This window comes from Ochotona princeps, chromosome 27, assembly GCF_030435755.1.
Source record: "Ochotona princeps isolate mOchPri1 chromosome 27, mOchPri1.hap1, whole genome shotgun sequence".
Taxonomy (NCBI): Eukaryota; Metazoa; Chordata; class Mammalia; order Lagomorpha; family Ochotonidae; genus Ochotona; species Ochotona princeps.
In genome coordinates, this window is record NC_080858.1 from 9,658,422 (window position 1) to 9,670,603 (window position 12,182).

The window sequence follows — 12,182 nt, forward strand, 5'->3', positions numbered from 1 at the left end:
CACACAGAATGTGCAGGAAGGTACATTTCAGCATGAAACGGTTATCTTCTCAGGTTAATGTAGCAAAAGAGTAAGAGAACGGCGAGCATAACTCTGGAAGCCCTCGCTCAAGTTGCTTTCAGCAATATTATCAAATCGGGTCACAGATAATTAGATTAATTTGCCTATCCAATGCTTTTATTTGGAGAAATGTAATGTGGCAACTCCATTTGCTCTTGGGGTGTGTGTGCATGTGTGTGTGTGCACGCACTACACACATACACACTAAGGTATATAAGAAAATGGGAACACTTGGCCTTCAGAAATCACAGAGCTGTTATGTCCTGCTGAATCAGAAACTTGCGAACGCTGATGAAGTATCTGAAGCCACTCCGAGGAGCATGCCTTGGTTCTGCAAGTGAAAGGCAGAGCAAATTGGCTTAGTTGTGCCATGAAAGCTGCTGCCGGCTGGTCCCCCTTCATCAAGTCCGTGTACCAGAATTTGCCGCTCAACTGCTGAAGCTCAGAGGGAGCTGCTTGTGTAAATGTACTCAAGAGCACACCTGCTGGAGAATAGGGTCTGTCCTTTTCTTGGGAGAAAGAAGTAATTAGTGCTTAAATATGCACATTATAAAGGAATTAGTAGATCTCAAACCGTAAAGGTCTTTCCTTTCTGTGTGGGCTGTAGTCTAGAAGACATTACTGAGTATAGTTTAAGAAGAATATAAAGAATTTAAAACTACGTGGCATAGCACAATGTCTGATTTATGTATTTTACCTAATGCATGGAGTTTTCAACCTATGTATTTATACCACTCTGAGTATATTGTTTTCATATGTGGACTATTACTGCTTAAGCTCTGTTGCTCTACTTATTAAGACATTAGATTGTCTTTTTTTTATTTCACATCGTAGTGACTTTTTTTAAGGAAAAATTTCCATCATTTTACTTGCTTTCTTGAATCAACAGGCGTTTATGGTTATCTAATTATTTTGACCGCATATTTCCTGAAGTGTGGTTATCTACCAGTAGTTTTCACCACAAATGAAGGGCTCTAATTTGTGCTCTCTTATAGATGTTTTTGAATTAAGTCCACCTCTGTCATGGGGGAAGGTTAATGTAAACCTAGGATAAATATTTAGAAAATTAAAAAGGAAGGTACTTTAAATGCAAGGGGAAATTTAACATTTGTCTGAAACAAGCCTGGTAAGGATTTTAAGTTTTTAAGACTTTCTACTTAATTACTTGGCATTGCAGCCAGCTGGTTTGCTAACTTTCATGACCTTATATTCCCTGAATGTTCTCATAAATCAAAGAAAGAATATGCTCAATTCTAACATTAGTCTGGGGGAAAATTCCATATTTGAAAACAAACGAAAGAAAGGTAGAATCAAGGTTGCCTTGGGAATTTTGAGGTCCTTGGTAAGGTTAATTGGGAGGGCATAAATTCCTTTATCCTCAGATTTTTCTATGGCTTTCTCTTTTCTCCCCTAAGCTTTCTTGCCCTCTAACCCATGAATTTCTCTAGCAGCCTGAGCCTTCACACTTCAACATTGAACCTGGGAGATGTAAAAATATTCTAACAAGGCAGGGGGATGGCCTTGATGATCTCTTAAAATTCTTTTAAGTGCTCTATTTTAAATTCCAACGACTGCATGGAAACCCCAGGGTGCAATGGCTCTCCTGAGGTCTTCAGTCCAGCTCCCACCTCCTGGGAACTGCTATTGGTGGCCAATTCAGAGGGACCTACAATGGTTGTGACCTGCACCTGCCATTGTTGGCTACTTCAGTAGAGAAGGAATTAGAATTAAAAAAAAAAGTTTTCAAGGTAAATGTTTTACCATGCAACTTCAATTTTAAATGTATGTCAGTGCTTTGATGAGCTGCTCTTAAGAGATTCTGTTCAACATCTCAGAGTTTGGTGGCAGAGCAGGGGTTAGTTTCTGTGGATAAAAATGGAAGAAAGAATTCGTTGAGCTCAAGCAGATCCATGATCATTAATTGAGGACTTGAACCTAAGGGTTCACAAAGCCTGTGCCTCAGAGAACAAAATAACATAAACACAGGGCAAAATTTTATTAATTTGGCATTATGTAAGGCAGTGGACGTGGTGTGGGGCCTGAAGCATTTGAGACAACATCTGAACTTAACTAAATGTGTATTTGGGCTGTACTCCCTCCCAGATCATTTAGTTTGCAACTCTAACAGCTCTCTCATACTATCAGATTTTGTGAAGGATTTGCAAGTAAATACTTAAAATGTCTGATCTCACTAATTTGCAACAGAAATATAATTATTCTAGTAGCAGGTATCATTTGCAGGGTGGTTTCAAGGTCCCAGGCATCCTATTAGATCCACATTCCTATGTGGCAGTCATATCTAACTTTATGAAATACAGGATGGAGATTCAAGTGCTTTGGTGTCTTACTCACCGATGTTTCTTTAAACTGTTTGAGCTCAAACTAAAATTCTTATCTGCTAGTTTGCCAGCTTCTAAAATCCATGCTTTTAGCCAATAGTCAGGTGGATCTCGATTTATATTCTGTGAGATGCCAATAGGTATGGTGTTGCTCTGTCACTCTCTTTGTTAAAGACAATTCATGATTCTGTTGTTAGATTGTAGACAGCAAGTAAGTTTAAATTGCAGAAAGTTAAAGTCAACACATTGCTCACTGCGGCACTTTCTCAGGGTCTTTAGTATTGTGTATTGTGTACCCCCTAAGTGGGATGTTTGGCAGTGTTTCATAAACTAGTGTAAGTTTTAAATACTGTCACAAATGTGAAAATTGCTTCCGTATAAAATTAAACCCTATGATATTAAATATCAGACTGATATTGAGGAACAAAAAGCTGTGGGTACACACAAAAATGGGTCCTAATTTTTTTTCCAGTTTCATCAGAAGGTCCTAATTTTTAAGCCAAAGAATATATTACCGGGAAGATAGCATTTGGGAATCAGTGTGAAAAATTGATGTTAGAGCCCAGCATAGAAGCCTAGTGACGAAAGTGTTCAACTTGCTTGTACTGGGGTTCCATATGGGCACTTACTGCTTCATGTCCTTGCTGCTCCACTTCCATCCAGCTCCCTGCTTGTGGCCTGGGAAAGTAGTTGAGGACGGCCCAAAGCCTTGGGATCCTGACTCTCTTTGGGAGATCCACAGGAGGTTCCTAGCTCTTGCTTTCGAATCAGCTCAGCTCCTACCGTTCTGGCCACTTGGGGAGTGAATCAGTGCACAGAACATTTTTCTTTCTGTCTCTCCTCTCTATGTATCTGCCTTTCCAATAAAAATAAATATTTTTTTTAGAAAGTGGATGTTAATGACAGGGGAGTTAAGAAAACACTCGGGAAATTGTTTCAATCAAAGAGCTAGTACAGCACATACACAAGGACAGGAAAAACAAGGGTCAGAATGGGGAATGGACAAGGTTGGAAATGTCAGTTGGTGTTGGTACTAATTTATTAATAGACGATTGGTTATGTTCAAAATTCAAAAAAACGGTTTTCAGGTTTCAAGTCATGACAGGATGTCATGTTAAATCCTATCTGTGGATTCTATAAGTTTGCAGAAAATGGAATTAAAAGAGAATTTGATATTAGTGTGAAAAACTTGAGCTGCATTGGTGGTTTTTCATAATGCATATTTTTTGTGGAAGTTTTAAAGAATTCGCTCCTATTAAAATTTCTGATTTACTGAACTAGCATTTCCTGAGTGCCTGTTACATCACAGGTCCTGTTTTGAGTTCTGAGGCTACAGTGGCAAATAAACTCAATGTGGCTCTGGTTCTCAGAGAACTCAGACAAAAGCAACACGAACAAAAACAAGTCAACAAAAGGATGTCGACTGGCGACAAGGGCTGTGCAGCCTCTAAGCAGGCTGATGTGATAAAGAGGGCCTGGGTGGCTATTTTAGAAGAAAGAGTCAAACATTAGAAGACAATGGGGACAACATTAGAACAGCTGGTGCAGGATCCCAGAGGGAGCAAGGAACTTGAGGTTACTGAGGAACAGAGGTGACTTAAAGGGATGGAGTATTGGCAAGGCGGAAAGTGGTAAGAAGAGTTTGAAAATGCTGACAAAACCCAGAAAATACTGTAAGGAACTGGATTTTTTTTTGCTTGCTTCTGAGTATGATGATTGGTTACTGGAGACTTGTAAGAAGGGGCTTGCTCAGATATGTGTGTGTGTCTCTGTGTGTGTCTGTGTGTGTGGTCCCTGTTTGGCCGAGTTTGTGGGCAGTGGATTACAGGGGGAAGAGTGGAAGTAAAAGAGCCTGCTAGGAAATGATTGCAGCTGTTGAAAATCGTAGTTTGCACTGTGATGGGGAGAAGTATACCATGAAACATAGGATGTGCTAATGAAGCGGACCTGGGGAATAGAGGGGAGGAAATCAGGTGCAGGTTGGTGGGTTGGTGGTGGTTCCTGAGATGAGAAAGTCTGGGGGAGAGGTGCGTTTGCAATGAACATCAGTTTGGTTTTGGACACATGAAGTTGGAAGTGGTTTGGAGACATTCATGCAAAGAGCAAGCTAATAGCAATTGGATAGCTGGATGTTGAAATCAGAATGAGGCTGGAGCTGGAAATATGTGCCAGTCCTTGAAAAAGTTCATGGAAAATTTTAGTAAAAGATACAGTTATTTTGATGTCTCGCATTGTCAAGTCTGTGTGTGTAAGAGGTCTTGAAGGTTTATGCAAAGGTACACAAATGAGTGCAGCATAGACTGTGGGCATGGTATTGTCATGCATTAAGTACCGGTAGAGAAGCAGGAAAACATTGCATCTTCTTACTCAACACTTACACAGTCCCCTGTAGAACACGTATTTGTCTTTTCTGCTAGCGCTGGGCAATAGAGACACGTGTATTTAATGTGAAGCTTTTGTTGTTCCCTATAGCACAGACAATCCCAGGTTAATAATAAGTTCTTCCAAATTTTCCAGTTGCAATTATCCCTCCTTTTTTTCTGTTTAAAATTTTTTTCTATTGGAAAGTCAGAATTACAGAGAAGGAGAGACAGAAAGATCTTCCACGTGTTGGTTCTCTCTCCAAGTGGCTGCAATGGCCAGAGCTAAGCTGATTCATAGCTAGGAGCCAGGAGCTTCTTCTAGGTCTCCCATGCAGGTGCAGGGTCCCAAGGCTTTGGGCCATCCTCAACTGCTTTCCCAGGCCACAAAGCAGGGAGCTGGATGGGAAGTGTAGCAGCCAGGACACTCACCCATGCCCACATAGGGTCCTGGCACATGCAAGGCAAGGACTTTAGCCACTAGGCTATTGCACTGGGCCCTTCTCTCCATTTTTAACCAAGGCTACAAATTGAGGAAAAGGTACAACGTGTGATCTGAATTTCTTATGGTATTCTCTTCTATAGTTTGAGAGAATGATTGTGTTGTTTAGGTTTTCTGGGTTAAACATACCCAGTACTTAAAGTTGCTTCTCATAACAGAATTTTAGGCTTCCTCTCCATTGTGGGCGCTCTTCGTTTCCAGTGCGGTTTCTCCGTGTCTATTTCCAGGCATTGTGCCTGGTCTTAGCACAGCACTCTTTTGTCAGTCCGGTGAGACTGAATCAAGGTAACTTTGGTTCCACTTTCTAGGTGCTACACATCCTGTTGATTAAATCTATTTTTAGAGCAATCTGCTTGAATCTGAAATATATTTTTGATTTTTTTTTGGTAATGGTAGCTTTCAGAGAAGTTGAAAAAGTTAGTACAGAGTATTATATCTCATATACACTTACCCCTAATATTTTTTTAAATAATTAGTTTGGTATGTTTGGCATAACTAATGAACCAATCCTGGTAATTTATTAACTAAATTCTCTTGTTCAGTCAGATGTCATTGATTTTTTCTCCTGATATATTTTTGCCTCAGCATTGAAGCTGGCAAACCATTACTACAGTTGGTTTGACTTGTCGTGTCTCATAAACCTCCTCTTCCCTGTGACTGTGTCTCAGATTTTTTTTTACATGACCTTGATGTTGAACTATTTTAATAAAGTTCTATAATTGGTTTTTGCAGTGTGTGTTCTTGTGGCTGGATTGGGGCTTAAGGTTTTGGGTTTGGGGGAGAAGGATCAGAAGGGGAAGGTGTTATTCTTTTCACGTGACTACTAGGTGCCTGCTGTCCTCTTGGGTCGCTTGTCCAAGGAAACTTCTTGGGACCTTTGCTCTGTTCCGACTTTCTACTCTGTATTCATTGAAGGGGCAGCCCACATCCAAGAGATGGGGAGTTAGACTCAGCATTTTTACAGGAGGGATATTTATAGAAATCTTACCTGGTGTTCTGTGGAAGAAATTAGTTTCTTGGCCTATTCTTCTTATTCAGTCACTTATTTATATCAGTATGTGTTTATGAATATTAGATACTTGGATTTTAATGCAGGAAGTGGTTACTACTTCAGATTGTTCCAGCTTTGGCTATTGGCGCTTGTTAGAGGTTGCCTTCCTGTGCTTTTTAATTAAAATTGTACTTTTAAAGTCTGCTATTTGGTAACTTGTATATTTCTCATCCTATATTGAACTGTTGCCTTTAAGTGACTGTGGTCATAAAAGCAGGTCTTAGGTTTCTCTTCCTAAAATTTCAGCCTCTTAGAGTCTCATTCTGTATTCATACTTGGAGTACAGTAATAGTTTCCTACCTGGTGTTTGAACTTCTGTTCTGACCACCAGCGTCTGCACAGTAAGTTCTTTGAACAGCTGTCTAACTGATCTTCCTAAACAAAACCCTATGTCACTTTGCTCTGTATCTGTGTATAAAGCTCCACGTGATCTGAGTCCTGCTTGTAACCGTTTTCGCTTAAGCTTCGTCACCTTCCATCCGTGTCTTTCTGCCTTGTGACTGTTCTTTCCTGGCTCTTGGAATTGCCAAGCTGTTCACATGGGGCAGTTCTAACATGGGACTCTGAGCCAAGTGTGGTCTTTGTCCCTACTTCAAAATGTTTGCTTCCTACTCAGACCTTAGCTCAAATCATGCCTTGTCAGAGATAACTTTTATTGCCACCCAAACTCAGTCTGTCTCATATTATCATACATTTATTTACTTTATAGCAGTCATCAAAACAGAATGTTTTATTAGTAATTTGTTATCTATTTCTTCTACCATTATTAAACAGGGTCTTTTTTTTGTTTTTTTTGTTTTTGGTTGTGGCTGTAACTTCAGAGCCCAGAGAAGTTGGCAGCTCACGGTAGATCCTCAAAAACTGTTAGATGCTGGTTGATAAGGGCTCAGTGATGTCTTTTGAGTCACACTTACTTTTGTAACATGTGTATTATGACCGTTTTTGCAACCTGTATAATTGACATTTCTAGTATCGTACAACTGTGCCTTAGGTTGTAAAGCAGTTTTTCAGGAACTCGTCCTGCCAGCTACTGTTGAATTTCTCCTTTGGAAATAAAGCTAATCCTGTTGTTACTTACACTTGATTCTGTCCCACAGGTCAAGCCAGGGCCCAGAGCCTCTCTAAGTGCCACCTTTCCATTGTAGATCATCACATCTTACTTCACAGCACCCGAAGCGATGTGCTCAAGGCAGATTTTATGTCACTAACAGTCTTTCCTGCAGATTAACGTCAGAGTGGCAGTTTTCTCTGTATATGGCTATTCAAAGTATTCTGGCCTCATCTGCTCAAGCTATTATCTAGCACAAATCTTTTGTGACAGGAGCCACATCGGTATGATATCATTAGCTTAACTGAAACCCAGATGTGGTGAATTTGATAGGTCTCTTTTGTTACTGGTTTAATCCATTATGATTGTTAATGATATCTATTTCCTGACTTTTGGATACTTAAATCATCTTTATATTTGGGTCTGTGAAAGTCCCATATATTAGGGTACTAACTTTTCACTTGACTTCTTTAATAGGGTACTTGGGTGCTGATTCTGGCTGTGGTATCTTTGGAGAGCTCCCTTTGGAAATACATTCTGAGTCACTGATAATTTGAATCTTGAGCTTCACTCATGGGAACAATACCTATGTGGGGCTTGGGAAGCAGGTTGGGTAGATGGAGAGGTTGAAAGGGGATGTGCTTGAGACACAGGCCCAGCCAGTCCTTTGGGGAGTCCTTCAGAGCTGTCTCAAATTGAGGTGGTGGTGGTGGTGGTGGAAGTCGTTGTAGGGCAGGTGGGTAGAGGGGGGAGTACAATGTCCTTTGGACCTCCCTATTTAGTAGTCATTAGACAATCCTTGCTCCTGCGGTGGAGGGCAAGTACAGTGAGGCAACTCAGTTCACCTCTGGCAGTGAGCATGGAACTGTCACAGCCCTTCCGCCTCCCACATCAAACTCCGTGGTGAATGCTGTAGAGTCCAGGATTCTGAAGCAAGAATGACAAGAACGCAGTGCATTTGTACAGCAGTCTATGAAGTACCTTTCCAGAGTGGGTGTTCAAAATGCTGCTTTTCCCTGTTCTTTCAAAAATAGTTTTTTTCTTGCAACCTCAAGTCTCAACCTGTTAAATTGATAATGCACAATAGCATCTGATTTGAGTCTATATTGATCATTGTGCAGTGTGGTCTGCCAGGAGATATTATCCTTCCTCCAGCTTGCTGGTTTCAATGTATCCTTATCAAAAATCTCAAACTGTGACAACTCATTCTTGTTCCATCACCTTCCACATGCTGAACAAAACTGATGCTTGACTGATGTCAATGATGCCTGCCCTTTCTGTCTTTGTAGAAAACTAGTCTATGGAAAGAAATGAGTTGCTGTGCTGATGCACAACAGAATCAAGTGGATTTGTTATGCTTAACATTCTGAATCCATGATACCAGTAAATAAATGTAATCTGTGAATTTTCTACAAAGTGGAATGTGTGTGGCTGGATTTTGAGGAACCCTTCAGTGTTCATTGTAAGAAGTGAAGGTGAAAACCAAATCCCAGTGGTTTAATAGGATTGTTTATTTCATGGATCTCTGCTGTTCATGGGTTTGGAGCCTTAGAACATGTTTTAGATCATGTTCTGTGAACCCAAGTGTAAATGATACACTCCTTTTACTTTGGGAAGCAAATCGTTCATGTGTGTCAGACAGTGCCATTCTCCAGGAAACTCTTCCTCTATGTCCCCCTTCCCAAGAAAGGCTAAGGCCTTGTTGCTTGCGAGGGTCCTGCTGCCTGCTCATCTCTGACACATTGTGGCCCAGTCTCCCTCTTCCTTGCCTGCTCCTCACCAGCTCCACCACCTGTTTTCTTTGGGATCCTGTCAACTTTGTGGGACAGCATGCAGCTCTGGACCCGTGACTTTGTTCCTCTCAGATACACCAATGACTTGCTCCCTTTCCTCCCTTGCATCTTGAAAAATGTGTCCTTCCCATGACTGTCCCTTTTAACAACAACATCAACAGCAAACCTTGTAGTTCTAAGGGTAGCCCAGCTGTCTTCCTTGCTTCATTTTTGCCTTTTGCATGTGTGACTTTCTGTAACAGTACATACTATTGATTCACTACAATATAGGAGGGGACTTCAACTAGTTGATGGAAAAGTGGAGCAACAATTTATCGAGATGCAAAACACTGAAGAAAATCCATGCATGAATCTTTTTCCTTATACGTTTTCCGTGAACCTTTAATGTTATGGGCACAGTAAGTTTGTATGTTCTGTACTCAAGAATCTCTTATGTGTGTAATAATGCCTGAAAATGTTATATAATAATGATAAAGATAAACAATGTAATTTGTATTAACATGATATAATGAGACATTACATTTATATGCACTGTATCTTATAATTGAGTAAGGATTGCATTTTGGTACCATGACAGTCTAATATGTATATTTATATATTTAATATATAATATATTGAATATATAATGTTTAATAATATATGTTTAATAATATATAATATATATGTTATATAATATATTAAATATATATTTTAAAACAGATCTCAGAAGGTTGATGTCCTTTTCATAGGTATCTTTGAACAAATCTAAGAAACATTTACATTTTTGCTTTTAGCTATATATATTTTTTAGTTCTTGTTTTGCCTGTTGAGGCAGAGTTCAGTTTTTCACACCTTGTTTAGACTCAAATGTTTAGTGTAACTCCACTGTTTTAAGTTCCCTACCTCCTTAAATCCACAAAGCACTTCAAGAAAGGATTTCCATGTATTATATTTTGTTCAGAAAGCCTTATCTCAAACAGACATATTTTCCCATTTTCTTTTTTATTAAAGTTTTATAATCATTGTACATGCACAGTGCTGTTCTGACAGACTGGGTTAGTATCTCTCCATGAAACCACAAACAATAAAACAGTTTCCTAAAAAAAAAAAAAAGGAACAATGCATAAAATGCTGATGCAGTGCTTCGGAAAATTTAATTATTTCTTTTTTTCCTCCCATTGTTTATCATTGTTTGGTCCACTTTCCATATCACTACCCACAATGCTTTGAGTGGGGTTTTCTTTGAACATTCCTTTCCTCTGAACTTACCATGAACTTGGGCCTGCAGCGTGCTGCCACAGAGTGCCACAGCCAGTTTATAATGGGGAAGAAAAAAATCAACACTTCAGTTGTAAAAGTCACTAAAAGCAAACTTAGATAATAGAAAATAGCTAAAACTCTTGTCCAAATGCTAGTTTAGGCTACAGGATGATACTTCCGTTGAAAGAAGGTTGGTATAATTGCACAAACTTGGAATCAGAAATTAACTTTATGTGGAGAGATGGGAAAAAAAAAGTAAAAAGAATTATGTTTCTCATAAGATTAGGTGGGCTGTGGGAGGAAAGTGATTGCGCAAATACCAAATTTGATACAATAGGGGGTGGGCCTGTGATCACACTTGGAATGTAGGATGATGTAGAGTATTTTTTGGTTTACACAGAAGCAGGCAATCCACATTTTTTGTTTGAGTTTCTTCCAACTTCGTTGCTTCCAGGGTTCTATTAAAGGATGATTTTTCTGGCTGACCAAAGTGTCATGAAAGGGGCTAGGGACTGGGAACCACGTCCTGTGTCCCCATCCCAGCCTTCCTAGTGATTAGAGTGAATGAGTCACGCAGCTAGCAACATCAGGTGATTATTTGGAGAAACTGAGACGCATCAGGCCTGCCTGGATTGTGGCTCAAGTCATGGTAAAGTCATTGTAGTTATTAAGCCATCTTCAGTAATGCTGTGCCATTCTTTTAGTTAGTACCTCCAGACAGAAGTGGACATAGGTTTTTGTTTGTTGTTTTGCTTTTCCCCCATTAGACCCAGAAAGTTTTACTTGGGTCTCTGTGCCCCACACCCTGCGTCACTCAATGGTGAAGTAGGTTCTGGTTTTACACTCAGCAGATTCTAGTTTTACGCTGCCTCCTTGGGGGCAGGCATGGTTTCTTTTAGTCACAGTCCCTGCCCTGCTGAAGGGCTCGTCAAAAGAAAGAGATCTCTTTCACTTGGAGAATGAAAAGCACACACCCCAGTAGCTGTTGGAGGGACAGACGCTAAAGCTTTCGGAACCCAGGGAAGGGTGGGGTTGCTCTGTTGCTCACAGAGACTGTAGGAAGAGATTTTCTGTTTTCAACTGACTTTGGGAGGACTTGGAGGAAGGTTGGGTCCCAAGCATGGGAGCCAAACCACAATACTGAGGAAGCTTAAACAGATCCAAACAACACTCTGTGTCTGTTTCTCTTTATATTTTAGCACCTTGAACTCAAACCATGCTCTCTTTTCCTGTTTGCCTCCTTCCTAATCCAACTTCTTGTGATCAGGATTGCACTCAAATGTGCAATGTCACTTACATGAAGCATCTACAAAAAGTCATGGAAAGTGGATGTTATGGAAAAACTGTCTGTGGGTTTCAAAAAAAAAGATTACTAAAGTAATCACCTTTTAATTTGCTTGTTTTCTCCACGGACCTTTGAAGTCCCCTGATGCTCCTGTGACAAAGGTCAGTGGTGTTGCCGTCCGCTGCCAGCCCTGCCTCTATGCAGCACCGTGTGGCTTGAGGACTGAGCTTGTGACTTTGTGATTCACCCTATCCTGCTGGAAGCTCCCCCTAAATGGTCCACTTCTGCTTCTGTCTGAGTCATCACAGTGGCTCCCGTTACTTCTGATTTCTCCTGGATGTCTCTCTCAGCCAGAACTCAAGCCTGGCTGTTTCCTCTGTTCACATCCACTTTTACACTAAGGCTCAGTCCTGTAGAGTCTCTTGAGCAGCTGTTCGTGCTTCCGAACACCAAAGGCCCTACCCCAGTTCCAGTTTCTTCTGTTTTGGCCACAATTTCCTCTGTG